We start from the raw sequence: 15,253 nt of genomic DNA on the forward strand, positions 1-15,253 counted from the left end.
CACGGGATCAACAGAGCAGGTGGAGGGATCAGTTATGGCTGCTCTCAGCCCCGTCCCCAGAGGCTCTGCCTCTCAGAGTCCCAGCAACCGCTGCAAACCTCGGGGAGAAAGCTGCCCTCGCGTTCCGACCGATGCCAGACAGTCCCGCTTCTCCCGTTTGAGTGTAGGTCTCTAGAGACTCGCCCAGAACTGGAGCTCAGAGCCTGAGCCTCCCTCCCAATTCAAAAGGACAACCGCCCCCTCAGCCACCAGCCCGCCGCGCGTACCTCCCCCCTTTGTATTTTCCGCACTGCGCCTCCTCTGAGTCTCATATGCTGTTCTCTTTTCTTCTAGTTGAAGAATTTCCCCTCAGCCAGCTTTCCTGTGGTTCTGGGTGATGTCCCTTCTGTCTTTTAGTTATATTTTTGAAGTGGTTGTTTGAGGCAGCAAACTCCGGTGTTTACCTATGCTGCCATCTTGGTTCACCTCAACCCTCATTTGTTTGGAATATTCTTTTATCCAAACCTGTAGAGAATTTTTATAATTTATTTGAGGAAACAGAGGATATGTCTGAAAACAAGATCTCAACATAATTAGAAAAATATTTCCAAGAATGATTTTTCTACTGCTTTTATGCATTTGGAATTAAGGAGGGAACTAAGGAAGATTTCTCACAGGTAAAAGAAAGCAAGATGGGGATCAGATCACAGGATAGTTAAACAAGATTATGTGTTCTGTTGAGGGTGGTTAAGCTTTAGAAAGAGGGATTTTAAGAGAGGTATTTCAAAGATGTGTTTACCTAGATGCATGGAAACACTGGACAGAACTAGTTTAAAGCAAAGATAAACCCTTTACTAAAGAAGTTATATGTGTTGGGCATGACTACCCACCATGACCAGCCCAGTTAGGAGTTTATGATTAGATCACTCTGTGAGGTTACTTTCCATGGAACCCTTTTTTTCATCCACATTCCTTTACGAAAGTGATTGTGGGGAGGAAAAATAATTTCCCTTCTACTCTTCTAGGTTCTTGGCTAAGACACTCTAGTAATAATAGACAGATTAACTAGGAGGTGGGGGGGGGAGAGAAGGGTGGGAGACCAACAGAATGTTTAATAACTTATATACCTCCTGTATACTAGATATATAGAAAAGTTGAGTATTTTCCTCAAATGGTCCAGCTACCAAGTTAACTAACATCTCCAGCTAAAGACAAAAGAAAATATTGTGGGTTCAGGGAGTTGAGTTATGGGAGGTTACCTAATTCCTTCCTAAATAGCTAATCGGCTGTGGGAGGTACATCAAGTGTTGTCAAAACAAGAATATTTGTATACATGTCAATCTACCCTTGTTTTAATTAGACTGTAAAATAAAGCATCAGCTTGCAGGCTGGGTCTTTTGTGTCCTCATCCAGGTATGGGAGATCCACCGAGCCCCAGCTGTATTCTCTTGTCTGTCTTTTCTTCAATCCTTCACTGCCCCTCCTCAGGTTCACCCTTGGCCATGCTGGCTTGGCACAGTTACCAGGAAAAGCATAGTAAACAAGGTTGTTATGCAGATTTAAGTTGCTTAATAAGCGTTTTTAGAGATTTAGGGTCGTTTGCCTCTTTCTCATATAGAGAGAAAGACAGCCTTACATATGGAGATTTTCCATATAAATGTAAGAACTTTTACTTGGCTTTCCAAGCTTCTCCTGCTTCTGCTATTTTAAAAATAATCCTTATGCCAAGGAAGCATATTTTGGGGTGACAAATTTGGCTCCCATTTATGATATTGATATTGTCTGATATTCAAAGAATTATTTTATCAGCCTGGTTAACTGATTTTCTTGGACTCATTATTCTTTTATGTAAAATAGCATAAAATTGACTGTAAAATTTTTCTATTTGTATGACTATAGTAGAAACAGCAAAGGAAAACTCTCCCCTTTTTTTCCTTCTAGGTTCTTTGGGTGGTCTAATGACCAAGTTAACAAAAGACACCTTAATAGAAAAAAAACAACCACAAGTTTTGTGTATATGGGAGCCCCATAAAAATATGACACTCCCTGGCAGTAAGGTCTTAATACCATCCTGAGCAGAGGAGAAAGGAGTAAGGGTCTGAATCTTCAAAGGATAGGAAGATTATTCACAAAAAGATGAGAGGAGCGGAAGTTTGGTAAACAAAAGCTTGCCATGCTATCCAGATAAGGCCTAATGTAAAAAGCTATTTCTGGTAATAGCTCTTTTTCTGATACAGGATCCCTACCTAAATTCCCTTAGGCAGTTAAGGTAAAAATCTCCTCCATTGTTGGCTAGTTCCTGATTGCCTTCAGCTTGAAATAATCCTAAATCTTGAGTTTGAATGTTACATTATGGGGTGTTGTATTCTGCTCTCCCTTATATAGAAATTAGGTCATTCTACTCTACCCTGTTATTCTCTGTAATAGCCAGCTATTTCTTTCAGGTCTCCCATCATTACTGGATCTGATTTTTTTCATTTGTTGCCTGTCTTTATTTTCTGGATCCCCTCTACAGCATGAGTCCCATGAATATCTTATTCACTGTTGAATCCTTGATGTCTAATTCACTGTTTGGCACATAGCAAGTAATCATAGACATTGTTAATGAATGCATAAAAGACTGAAAATAGTGTCCCATTATCATAACATTCTATACAACTACAAAAGATCATCTAATTGAATGTGAATCATTCAAATTTATTTCCATATGTCTCATGGCTAACATCAGGTTTTTAGAGAAATCATATTATTTTTTTTTTTTGATTTTAGAGAGGAAGGGAGAGGGAGAGAGGAAAACATCAATAATGATGAGAGAGAATCATTGATCAGCTGCCTCCTGCACATTCCCTACTGGGGACTGAGCCCACAACCCGGGCATGTGCCCTGCGCAGGAATGGAACTGTGACCCCCTGGTTTCTAGGTCAACACTCAAACACTGAGCCACACTGGCCGGTATTTTTATTACTTTGAAAGTAAGAAAAAAAAAGAAAAGAATAAAGAAGGAAAGTGTTATCGAACTAAAGGGTTCTTCTGCCTACATGCATCAAAGCCCAATAAAATTCAAAGAGGAATTTGTAGCCAAGAAATAAAGGGTTATTTAAGGAATTGTGCCAAACCTGGAGTCACAGGTGAGCTATTGTTCCAAGACCTGGCTCCCCTATGGCTTCTAGGGGATGGGTTAAATAGGGGAAAATCATTAATCATGCTGACTAAGGGAGTTAGGGCCAAAGTCTCTACTTACTGGATGAAGCCAGGGTAGTGGGTAGTTTGATCATTGCATCTAGTTTTGCTGTCAGCCATGACAGTGTTCTGTCTAGTTTTGCAAGGATGTGGTTGGTGGAGTTGTTCTGCTTTTTAGGGTCTGGGGCTGAAACACAACTGAGGCCTAGATGTTATTTTTAGTTTGATTGAAACTCTGTTTCCATGGTCAACAGACCAGAGGCTCTGTTTCTAAGATTGATACTGACCAGAACCTAAATTGTCCTGAGGGCTTAATGATTAAGGGAGTGGACATGCAAGGAAGGAGGGAGGCAGGTGTGTCAGACTGCTGGAGAAAGCCAGTTTGAATAAAAAGGAAAGGAAAGGAGAAACACCATGTTAAAGAAATAAAGTTTCTGACTGGTTACAAAAGGAAGAGAAGAGAAAAAGAAGGAAAGGAGGGAAGAAAGAAGAAAGGAAAAAGGAAGAAAGGAAGGAAGGAAGGAAGGAAGGAAGGAAGGAAGGAAGGAAGGAAGGAAGGAAGGAAGGAAAAGAGAGAGGAAGGGAGGGAACCCGGCCAGCATGGCACAGTGGTTGAGTGTCGAACTAGGAACCAGGGGGTCAGGATTCCTAGTTAGGGCATATGCCCTGGTTGTGGGGTTGATCCCCAGTGTGGGGTGTGCAGGAGGTGAAGGGAAAGCAAAAGTTTCCTCTTTGACATGAAGATTATTTTGACCTCGCTATTTTTTTAAAAAGCAGCAGACATGGGAGAAGCTCTGAAAATGAAATAGAAGTTATATTTTTGTAAGAGACATTTATATTTATATGGGAAATCTTCATTTTTAAAGGTGTCTCCCTCTCTATATCAAGAAGAGTAAGACAACTAAAACTCTAGAAACTTACCACTGGAGAAGGCCCTGACTTAGATCTGCATAGCAATCACACCCTCCTTTACAGTGCTTTGCCTGATAACCTTCCACAACTGTCATTCCCCACCTGGACATCTTTGTCTTTAACTAAAAATGGTGTTTAAGGTGATGACTTGGGCCATTTGGGGGATTTATTCAGTTTTTCTAGGTATCTCCCATGAATACAGGAGGTAAATGTGTAATTAACTTTTCTGTTTGTTTTTCTCCTCTTAATCTGTCTTTTGTTACAGAAATGTCTCAGCCAAGAACCCAGAAGGGTAGATAAAAAATGATTCTTCCTCCCTTAGAGAGAAAAGAAGGGAAAGGAAGGAAGGGGAATTCCTCATTGCTGCTGGGGCTTCTTTATTTACCTATATTTTAAGTTGCCCACCTTATCCTTTGTACACAATACTTTCCGTATTATTGCACCTCACCATTTTTAATGCTTAAGTAATGAAAGGTACATTAGGAAATAATACTTTCTGTCTTGCTTGACATTGAGTGCTTAAAAAACTCCATTTCTCAGTGGGATTTTTATTCTATAATAAAGAATAAAAAACTATAGCTGCTTGTCAAGGAGCTGGTATGATTTACCTAGCCTCTTTCACATATTAGGCAGCAATCATGCAGAACATAGCAGCCAGGAGTCTAGTGATTAATGTAGCTGACTGGAAATCAGCTCCAGTGATCTCACTTCATTGTAGAATGATTCTAGACTAGAACTTCATAGGCCTTTCTGTGTTTTGTGCTTTCATCCAGCCAGCCTGCTGTGTGCAAGATGAATGCAGGTTTAGATAGATTCCTTTTGTCACTTGCAATATTCTGATCCAGAGAAGTCCAAGCTTAAGATTTGACAATTTAGGTTCATATGACTTTAGAGATAGTCAAAGATGGTAAGAAACTATTTCTAGGGAGATTACAAAGAAAAGCATACTTCATGAAATCAGGTATTCTAGGTCTCTGACCATTAAAACTCCTCACCTAAAGGGAAGCACCATGACCATCATTTCAATTACAATGGAAAATACAGGATTTCCAAAAACATCAAAGAACTGAAATCTTACCCTGCCAAAACCTCACACAATCTTGTAAGGTGTCAAAAACATGCTGCCCGTGGTTCTTTTCAAAATCTCACATGATAAACATAGCATTGACTTTGTCCAGGGGCTGAGGAAGGAACCCTACAGCAAGGCATAAGAGACAAGCAGAAATAGAGAGGTCAACAGGCCTGCTTTTCCCTGACAAAAGTATGTCAGCCTTCATGACTGAATTATCCATGCATTGAGTATTTGCTCTGTTATGTATACATTAAAATTAAAAAGAAAAAAGTAAATAATGAGCCTTTTACTGAGGCTTTATCAATAATTTTGTTGACATGAGTCCATTTCTTTTTGTGATGTAGGGGAGGAAATATAACTTTCCTTTTGTCCTTCTAAGTTCTTTTGGTTGATCTAATAATCAAATTGACATGAGACAGATTAACAGGAGAAAAATAACCAAATTTTATTATGTATCAGATATGGGATTTCCATAAGAATATGGAACCAGGAACAATTGGGCAGTTAAAGCTTATATGCATTTTTTAAAAAATGATTTAAAGGACATAGATGTTCTTGTTGTAGGTGGAGGGAATGGCACCAGGTGTTAGACTGGTGGAGTCAGACAGGACCTTGGTTCAGCAACCTTGGTACTTGAAAGAATTAGGAGTTAAGACTAAAGCTATAAGAGGACATTTATTTGGACAATCACAGGGGTAAAAGAAGTAATTTGTAGAAGAAATGGGCTTAGGAAACAAGTTGTAGAGGTAAAGGAAGGGCCCTAGGAGCTTGGGAGTGAGGAAGATTACAGTAAAGTGCCTAGGGGCAGGAGGGGGAAGGGAAAGGCTCCAGCATGCTCCCAGGAGGGAGAGCATCTTATATGCAATTTTGAGGTGAGGAGAAATGGAGGGGTGGGGCAGTGATTTGGGACTTCAAAGGGGAGGAAGGCAATTCACCAGGAGGTCAAAAAGCAAATGTTCAGTAAATAAATGTTTGCTGGGCCATCATCAACACTGGGCCACTGAGAGGACTTTGATCAAATGGATCTGACTAGTTCCTCCCTGTCCATCATTCTTAGTTCATATCTATATATATTATCTATAAAATCTATAAAAAAATATATCTATAATATCTATACATATTATAGAGAAATATGCTAATTAACCGGGACACCGTAATGGGTCGACTAGACAGGAGGATATCGTGTGTGCAGCGTTGGGGGTGGGGTGGCAGGGGCCTCCATGTACCTGCGCTGGGGAAGGGCCTGATCGGCAGTGGCCACAGCTGCTTCAAGAGATGGAGAGGGAGGCAGGGCTGGACTGGAGGGTGGGCAGCGCCACATGATTTCGAATCACGTGCTGGTCTCCTAGTTAAGCAATAATTATCTATGACAATAGCTTTCTTCTTAGGGCAGGTGCTCTACCTAAATTCTCTTAGGCAGTTAGGGGGAAGGTTAAAGATCTTTCTGAATCTTTTATTTTTTTCTTAAAAATAACCAGCTTAAAATAATCAGTATCCCAAAAGGCATATTTGGGTAGGCAACCTCTGCCCATCCCCCTCAATGATATTATCCAGTTTTTGGAAAAAAAAAATGTCTGAATGGTTTTTGTCTGCGTTGCTTAAACTCTATTACTGACATTACTTATCTGACCATATTGGATTTATTAAGACCCCAAGTTTTTTTTTAAATATATTTTATTGATTTTTTTACAGAGAGGAAGGGAGAGAGATAGAAAGTTAGAAACATCGATCAGCTGCCTCCTGCACATCCCCCTACAGGGGATGTGCCTGCAACCAAGGTACGCGCCCTTGACCAGAATCGAACCTGGGACCCTTCAGCCCACAGGCTGACGCTCTATTCACTGAGCCAAACTGGTTAGGACAAGACACCAGGTTTTGAAAAATGTCTTGTCTTTGTATCAAATGCTGCGAGAAAAGTTCACTTAGGTTAGGGCAGTGATTTTCAACCTTTTTCACCTCATGGCACACATAAACTAATTACTAAAATTCTGCGACACACAAAAATATATTGTTTTTGCTGATCTGAACAAAAAACAACCCAAAAGGTATAATTTTGATTTATTGGCTGCTTTCATTTGACAGTCTAAGGGAAGAGATGTCAGTGCCCCAGACTAAGTAGTTAGGTATTGCATGTTTTAAAAATTCTTGAGGCATGCCGGTTGAAAATTGCTGAGTTAGAGCATTTGTCTGGGAATTGTTTGATTTTGTTAAATCATTAATTGCTCTTCAGCTTTGTGGTCTATAAATTAAGAATAAGGTTAAAACTATTTGTAATAGTTATTAAAATATTAAAGATAAAGTGGATGTGAACCCTTTTTTTAAAACTAGTTTTAAAAACAACTGATGTGTAAGGTGATAGTACTTTTGTCTTGTGGCCAAAATTTAAGCTAATATATTTGTGATCGATGGAAGTTACCATTTTTTTCTTATTTACTTTAAAAACAGACATTGCTATTGTGAGTTGACTAAGGCCCCGCAAAAGATATATGGCCAAGTCCTAATCCCTGGAATTTGTGAAGGTGACCTTGTTTGTGAAGGTGACCTTATTCTTAGAAAAGTAATTATGGATCTTGAGAAGAAATCATCCTGTATTTGGGTTGAATTCCTCTACATCCAGTGAAAGGAATTCTTATGAATAAGATAGAGTGAGATTGGGGATACACAAGGTGAAATGTGCAGGCAGACATTGGAGTTATATAGCTCTAAATCAAGAAACACCAAAGATTACAGTCACCAAGTGTTGGAAGAGAAAAATAGTACAGAGTTTTTTTCAGAGTCTCAGAATGAACTAACCCTGCATCCACCTTGATTTCAAACTCTGGCATCCAGAACTGTGGGAAAATAAGTTTCTGTTGTTTCGAGCTACCTGGTCACCCCTTCCAGAGTAAGTAATTCATATATTTATAGTTTCATTTTGAGTATGTATAGATAGTCCAAACATTGAATTTATTTTATTTGCTTCAAGTATATTATTTGCAAAAAATAATTTTGAAAAATACATTCTTCAGATTACATTAACTTCACAATAGGCTTAATGATTAAATCGATTTGTCAGAAATTTAACATTTAAGTTTTAAAATACCTGGTACATATTAATGAGTAAAATAGATGGCCTATTAATATCCTGTATAATAAAAGGCTAATATGCAAATCGACAGAATGGCAGAACAACCAGTCGCAATAATGCACACTGACCACCAGGGGGCAGACGCTCAATGCAGGAGCTGCCCCTTGGTGGTTCACTCCCACAGGGGGAGCACTGCTCAGCTAGAAGCCGGGCTCACAGCTGGTGAGTGCAGCAGCCATGTGGGAGCCTCTCCTGCCTCCGTGGCAGCACTAAGGATGTCCAACTGAAGGACATCCCCCGGGGGGTCCCGGACTGAGAGAGGGTGCAGGCCTGGCTGAAGGACACCCCCACCCAGTGCACAAATTTTGTGCACCGGGCCTCTAGTTTTTAATATAAATACTTATGTTTGCTCATAAAATAAAAGAGAAAAATACTTCTGACATCTTCATATTGAGCCATGCTCTTGATTTTTTTTTTTTTTTACTCTTGGAAAAAATGAATAAATTAGGCAGAAAAAAAGTAAAAGGGGATCAGCTCTTTTATAAAGCACATTAAAAAAATTGGATAGCTAGCTCTTGCTGACTGAGTTGATCTCATTTATTTTTAGCTTCTTACAAAATGAGGGAGGGTAGGGGGAGGAGAGGCCCATAAAGATAGTATGTAGACACTCAGTAAAAACACTGCAAAACTTCTCTTGCTATTTTTCTGGATCAGAAAGGATTTATGAATACAAATGAAGAAACAAAGACTCTTAAAGATTCCTGAAAATGGGTCTGCTTAAATCTTATGTACTTGCAGGGGCTCTATGGACAATATTTAGGCCTGTCTTGGGACTTGTCCTGCTCTTGCGGTTACCAGGAAGGATTAGAGCAGGGTTCTTAACCTGTCTGTGCCATTTGCCACTTTGGCACCCTGAAGAGACATATGGATTTCTTTTCTGAATTATGCCTTTATTTTGTTCATTCATTTCTCTGTTTTTAACTTATTATTTTGAAATAATTATAGACCCACAGGAGGTAACAAAAATATTTCATAGTCTGTTTATCTTTCATTCAGCTTTTCTCAATAGTGACAACATATATAATGCTACTACAACATCAAAACCAGGAAATTGATGTAGGTACAATAATGTTAATGAGATGATAGAATAATTATTTAATTATCATAGGGTTTTACATATAGTAATTTGTTTGTGTGTATCTCTTTTTTCAGCATTGTTGACATTGTTGACTTTGAATTTAGTGTCTGATACTACATTTCTCATAACACACCTAATTGTATCATGCTGCTATATCTTAAGCTATCTATTATCCTAATATTGTCCTAACACCATTTCTATAATTGTCTCAGATCTCCAGTGATAAAATTTTATTGATGATGAAATGATAGAAAAAAAAATAAAAAGAAGCAAAACATGGCATAAATTTTCAGCCCACCAATATTCATGGGACAGTTGGTAGGTGCAAAAAGTTTTTTTATGCTAAGAACCTGGGAGACATTTTTCCAAAAAAGGAAAATTCAGCTTTAAATGCAAAAACCATTAGAAATAATCTGCCTAAGAGGAAAGGAGAGTATAAGTTTATTGTAAGAATCACTCATTCTTTTTGTGGTATTAGCAGTTTAGAAGTCAAAGAATATTATTTTGATTGAAGACTTGAATTTAAGACCCAATTTTGGCTCAGTGGCCTGAGGTAAATCATTGAACCTCTTGGAGACTCAGCTTTTACAGCTGCAAAAGAGGAAACCACATACTCTAAAAATACTGTGAACACCAAATAGTTTTTTTCATAGCTTGTGACAGGTGTGTATTAAGCAAAACTGTAAAATAAGATACTTTCTCTTTAGGGTTTTGTGTCCCTGTGCATTGTGCCTCTTTGAATCAGGTTTCTCACTAGGTTCCTTGCTGGTTCTTCCCTCCCTCCTTCTACAGGGTTCATTTTATTCTATTATCTAGTTTGCCTTTTTTTTTTAAGCATAATATTCTCTTGACAAATATTTACCAAGTCTTTTTGTCTACAGACCCCTCTACCCTTTCAGCACAAACTATTGGTAACCCACTTTGGGAAATACTTCCCTCAGTCTTTATTTTCTGCCATCAGGATATTCCTATTGTATCTATTGATCCCCCTAGACCCCCTTTTAGAAGATATTTGGTAAACCTATTCATTTTATTCTGACACAGGGGCTGGGAGGGCTAATGTTTGTACAAACAGTTCACTTAATAGATTTTAAAAATATCACAAATAAATTTCTTTTAAAATCTTTAAATCATAGAGAAAGTGTCTGAATGGAGCAAACTTGTTTTTCATAGTTGGTATTCTATGGAATATGACCTGCAGGGTTTTGATTAGATAGGTATTAACGTCCCTCACATTATGCAACAGAATCTAAATCTTATTGTTCCATTTTTAGGTAAACATATTGATATATTTTTTTCCTATGGGTTATAATCTTACAAAACATTTCACTCTCATTTTTGACATTAAAATAATATCTAATTTTATTTAATTTTTCAGCTAACAAAATCCTGTTTTCTAGCAGGGATGGTAAAAGTCAAAGCAGACATTTTCATAATGGCCAATGTCATTCTCTTTCTTAGCTTTCCCAGTACCTGGCATGGTCACTTAACATCAGTGACATGCTTGGCTTGGGATTGAGCTTCTCCTCCCATAGTTTTTATACCACTTCTGAGTTTTCCATCTGATAGATTGATCTGACATCTACCAGTGGCCTCCTGCCAGCTTCTCTACTATATTATCATAGTAACGCTCTTACACATACTTTATATCCCATCATTCTCACAGCTATAACAATCTTCTGAAAATTTGACTTTCTAGCCTTAGTAGAGACCCTCTGGCACCTGACAAAAAGGACTATAATTGTTGTGACAACCAGATTGTACACAAGATCCTCATCAACTCTTGAGCTACAAGAGACCCAATATTGATGCGACACTCTCTCTTTCTTTCATATTTCCCCAGTTCATCACACCATTCTAGGAGTTACATGTGGCAGGTCACATTATTCTTTACAACCTCTTAGGGGCACAGAGAGATTAAATGACTAACTTATCACTCCGCAACTAGTCAATTCTGAGTTCTAAACAAGGACTTTCAACTGTACCATGTTCATAGTGCTCTATCTCATATGAGACAAGTCATGCTTCATATATGAGAATAAATTTCAACTTCTGAAACACTCATGCCATCTCAAAGCAATATGCTCTGCTACTCCAACATCACAACATGCCTCTGTTCAAAATCTGCCAATGAGTCCTCAGTATTTTCAGATTATTACTCTAAATCCTTCCTTCTTCCTTAATTTACACATCAGGAGCCTACAACTTTACCTACACTCAATCTATGCCTACTCCTGACTTGTCTCCTTGATTGTTTTCAGCATGCCTGGCACATTCCATTCCCAGGGTTATTTTACTAGCTCTTTCCTTTGTCTGAATCATTCTTCTCCGGGGTATTAACACCTCAGATAACCTCATGTTTCCTTCTCAATGAGGCAAACATCTTTGACAACTTTTAAAATTATAAGCCCTGCACTTCAATCCTTCTTACCTTGCTTAATTTTTCCATTGAACTAGTAATCTTTAATATACTATATTATTTACTTATTTGATATACTAATTGTCTGTTCTATCTCCCTCAACTAGAAGGTAAGCTCGTCAATGGTTGGACTTTTTGTCTGCTTTGTTTGCTAATGTATTCATAGCACTTAGTAGGGCTCAATAATTATCAGTTCAATTAATGAACACACACTTTGCTGGGCTCTCTATATGTTTGCAGTGCTAGCTCCCCTTGACTTGGCTTTGGGAACTGTCCGTTTTTCCTAAGGTAGAGGGTTAATAACCCTGAGGCTCCCTCAGAGAAGATTGTGGCAGAACAACAAGCTAACTTTCACAGCTTGAGGGAAATCCAATTTAAAAAGCCGCCATGTTCTATAATAGAATATAGCTTGATAAAGGATTTTGAAAATAATTTAAAAGCTTCCTGGTCAGCTTTACTTTTATCAGCTGACACATCTCTATGCTATAGCTCTTCTTTTCAGCTTTGGAATTGTAAAATGCTTTTTCTTTTTCCCTGGCTACAAGTCTGAGGAAAATAGTACCGAAATGCTATATATTTTTTTAAGATAGAGTAAGCAAACTACAGAGAAATTTACTTGCAGCATCCTAATTTTTACATTATCACTAACTAACCTGATTGTATTAATTCAGGGGACTAATTTGCAAGTATTCAGCTTTCTCTAATTGGACATGTATGTGTATATGCCTTTAGGGTGTGTGTGTGTGTGTGTATTTGGATCAATTTGTCACTGATGCCTTTAGTATTTGTTTCAGTGCCTGAATGAATGTTTTAGTTGTTTTCATCCTGAAAGGGTACAAACTCTGTTTTGAGAGGTGGTGCCTCACACACTGGTGGCCAAGTTCAAGGTCTATGAACCATTACAGAGCAGCATTTCCAATCAATCTGGACAGTGATTACTTTTTAAAAAAATTGTAAATATTTTCAGGACTTTGTCTCTGTTTTTAAGACTTGGGTGGAAGAAAAAGGTGACTATTTAGATGTTATCCTCATAATTCCAGTACAAAAGATTCCTCCTCCTTTCATCAGTTTGCACCTTGCTTTCCTTAAGATGTCATTTCAGTTGGGTTGCCTGGAGGAGATGTTAATTGAGGGCAGGGGTGTTGTGGAGCAATTCACTGGCTCAGCCACCAGCTCAGATTTGCTGATTTACTTGGAAAATGAGAAATGGAAAGGTGTGTTGGTGGATAAGCACTTAGAGTTTTCTGAATTTGTGTTGCGACTGAAAATGGAGGTGAGGAAGTCAGAGAATCATAATAAGAAAAAAATACCAAAAGCACAGGCATGTCTCAGGAGGACTATCTGGTACAATAAGTGACATGCTAATTTTCTGTCTAAATATTACATTTTTGTTCTCTCTGAAGTTTATCATCAAGTAAATGAAACAGCAACTTATTACAGTATTTCATGAAGCCTAAAAACAAATCTCTCTTCCTCTCTTTCTCCTTTTTAGCAAAAAGCTAAATAGAAAATTGTCTTTATTTCACAAAGTATATCAAGTGGAGTGCACTGTCTGGGACAAGCATTAGGTGCCTTTTAAAGCTATTTCACAACATATCCCATTCTCATGAAAAGTCAGGCTAAATTAGTTAAATAACTAAGAAGAACGCCCTCAGTTTTAAAGGCAATTATAGTGATTCTGAAGCATTTTTACAGGTATAGTAAATCAGGAGAGTGTTAGATTTAGCCCCTAAAACATGACATTATTTTGGAGAATAAGGCTGCTATGGTGAGTTAACAAAAATCACCTTCTTGTGTGAGTATCTGTAAAAGTAATAGAAAGTGACTCCACACTTATGAGGTTGGGGTGCAGGTTGGGGCAGGTGGAGGCGTTTTGGGGAGAGCAGTCCTGTCCCATAGGGCATGCATATAAAGATGATTGCTTTTGAGTAAGCTTTGGCAAACCTTATCTGTAGACGGTCAGACAGTAAATATTTTAGGTTTTGTTGGCCATAGGGTCTCTTACAACTATTTAACTCTATCAAAATTATACTAAAGAGGCTGTGTTCCAATAGAACGTTATTTATGGACATTAGAGCTTATATTTTCTATAATTCTCATGTGTCATGAAATATCCTTCTTTTTATTTTTTTCAGCCATGCAAGAATGGACAAACCATTCTTAACTCATGTATAAAACCCAGGATTTAGACCATGAGCTGAGGCATCAATACAGTTTTAAACTCACTTGGGCATATTTTAAAGGTTGCTCTTTTTGTTTTTGTTTTGAGTTTTTTTTAAAAAAAATATCAAGTTCAGTATGAGCAGTCTATGTTGTTGCTAGTCAATCTGGCAGAAGTTAAAACTTGCAGTGGCCCAATAAAAATAATATCAAAAAAATCTTGCCTTTTATAGATGAAGTGATCCATAAAAGGCAAGATGTCCATGAAATCAGCTCTTAATATACAGAAGAACACGCCTCCTTAACGCAAATCCAAACTTTCAGTTCCACTTTCTTCTTATAGGATGTAAAGAGAATTACACTCAGCCTCTTGTATTTATGCCATTCATTTAAAATATAAGCTCCATCTCTACCTCTGTCTACTCTACCACAACATTCATCATTGTGATTTAGTGATGGCTGCGTGCGGGGTACTGTGGTAAACACTTCAGGGATTTCATCTTGCTTAATCCACACAACAATCCTTTAGGAATGTTTTCACATTTTCACCCTTGAAGTGATGAAACTGAGTCTTACATGGGTTACATATGAAGCGCTCAAAACCACACTGCTGTTGAGGGGTGAATCTGGTTAATGAAAAAGGCCTTTCCACTTCCCAAACCACAATTTATGCGATATTTTCTCCCTAGAGACATTGGCTCCATATTAGCATAGCTATAGGTCCCTAATGCCTCTGAAGATCCTCAGACTCTGTAAGCCTGAAGACACATCTCATTTTGAAGAATGATTGACTATATGTGTTAATTGAAAGGCTTGATTTCTACTATGTAATGGGCACCAAGGCTAGACAGTGAAATGAATATGAGCCTTGTCCCAAAGGGTTTATCAATCTGGTAGAAAAGACAGATACCTAAAGTGTTAAATATAATTTGCCATGATAGCAAAGATAAGTATAGAAAGTAGATATAGAAACTAAGATTTGGGAGTGATTAATTTAACTGAGAAGAATGGAGGCTCTGGGGATGCTTCACAGAGTTAATGAGATTGAGCAGGGCCTTGTACAATTGGAGCATGAGTGAATGATTTCTGCCCACTAGATTGATTTGTTTATAGCTGTACTTTCTAAAATTCCATGGTTAAGGCAGCACTTGGATCTGTAATTTTTGTTTCAGTTCTCCTCTGAAAATTGGATTGTTTTCTGGGAAAGCATTTTAGAGAATAAGCTATTTTTTTCCTGCCCAAATAAGATAAAACACCAAAAACTTTCCAAACCAGATCAAATATTAACTCTTTGACAGAAATTCATTAGAAGATCAACTGAGTAAT

This window comes from Myotis davidii, unplaced genomic scaffold (assembly GCF_000327345.1).
Source record: "Myotis davidii unplaced genomic scaffold, ASM32734v1 scaffold26, whole genome shotgun sequence".
NCBI classification, from domain to species: Eukaryota; Metazoa; Chordata; class Mammalia; order Chiroptera; family Vespertilionidae; genus Myotis; species Myotis davidii.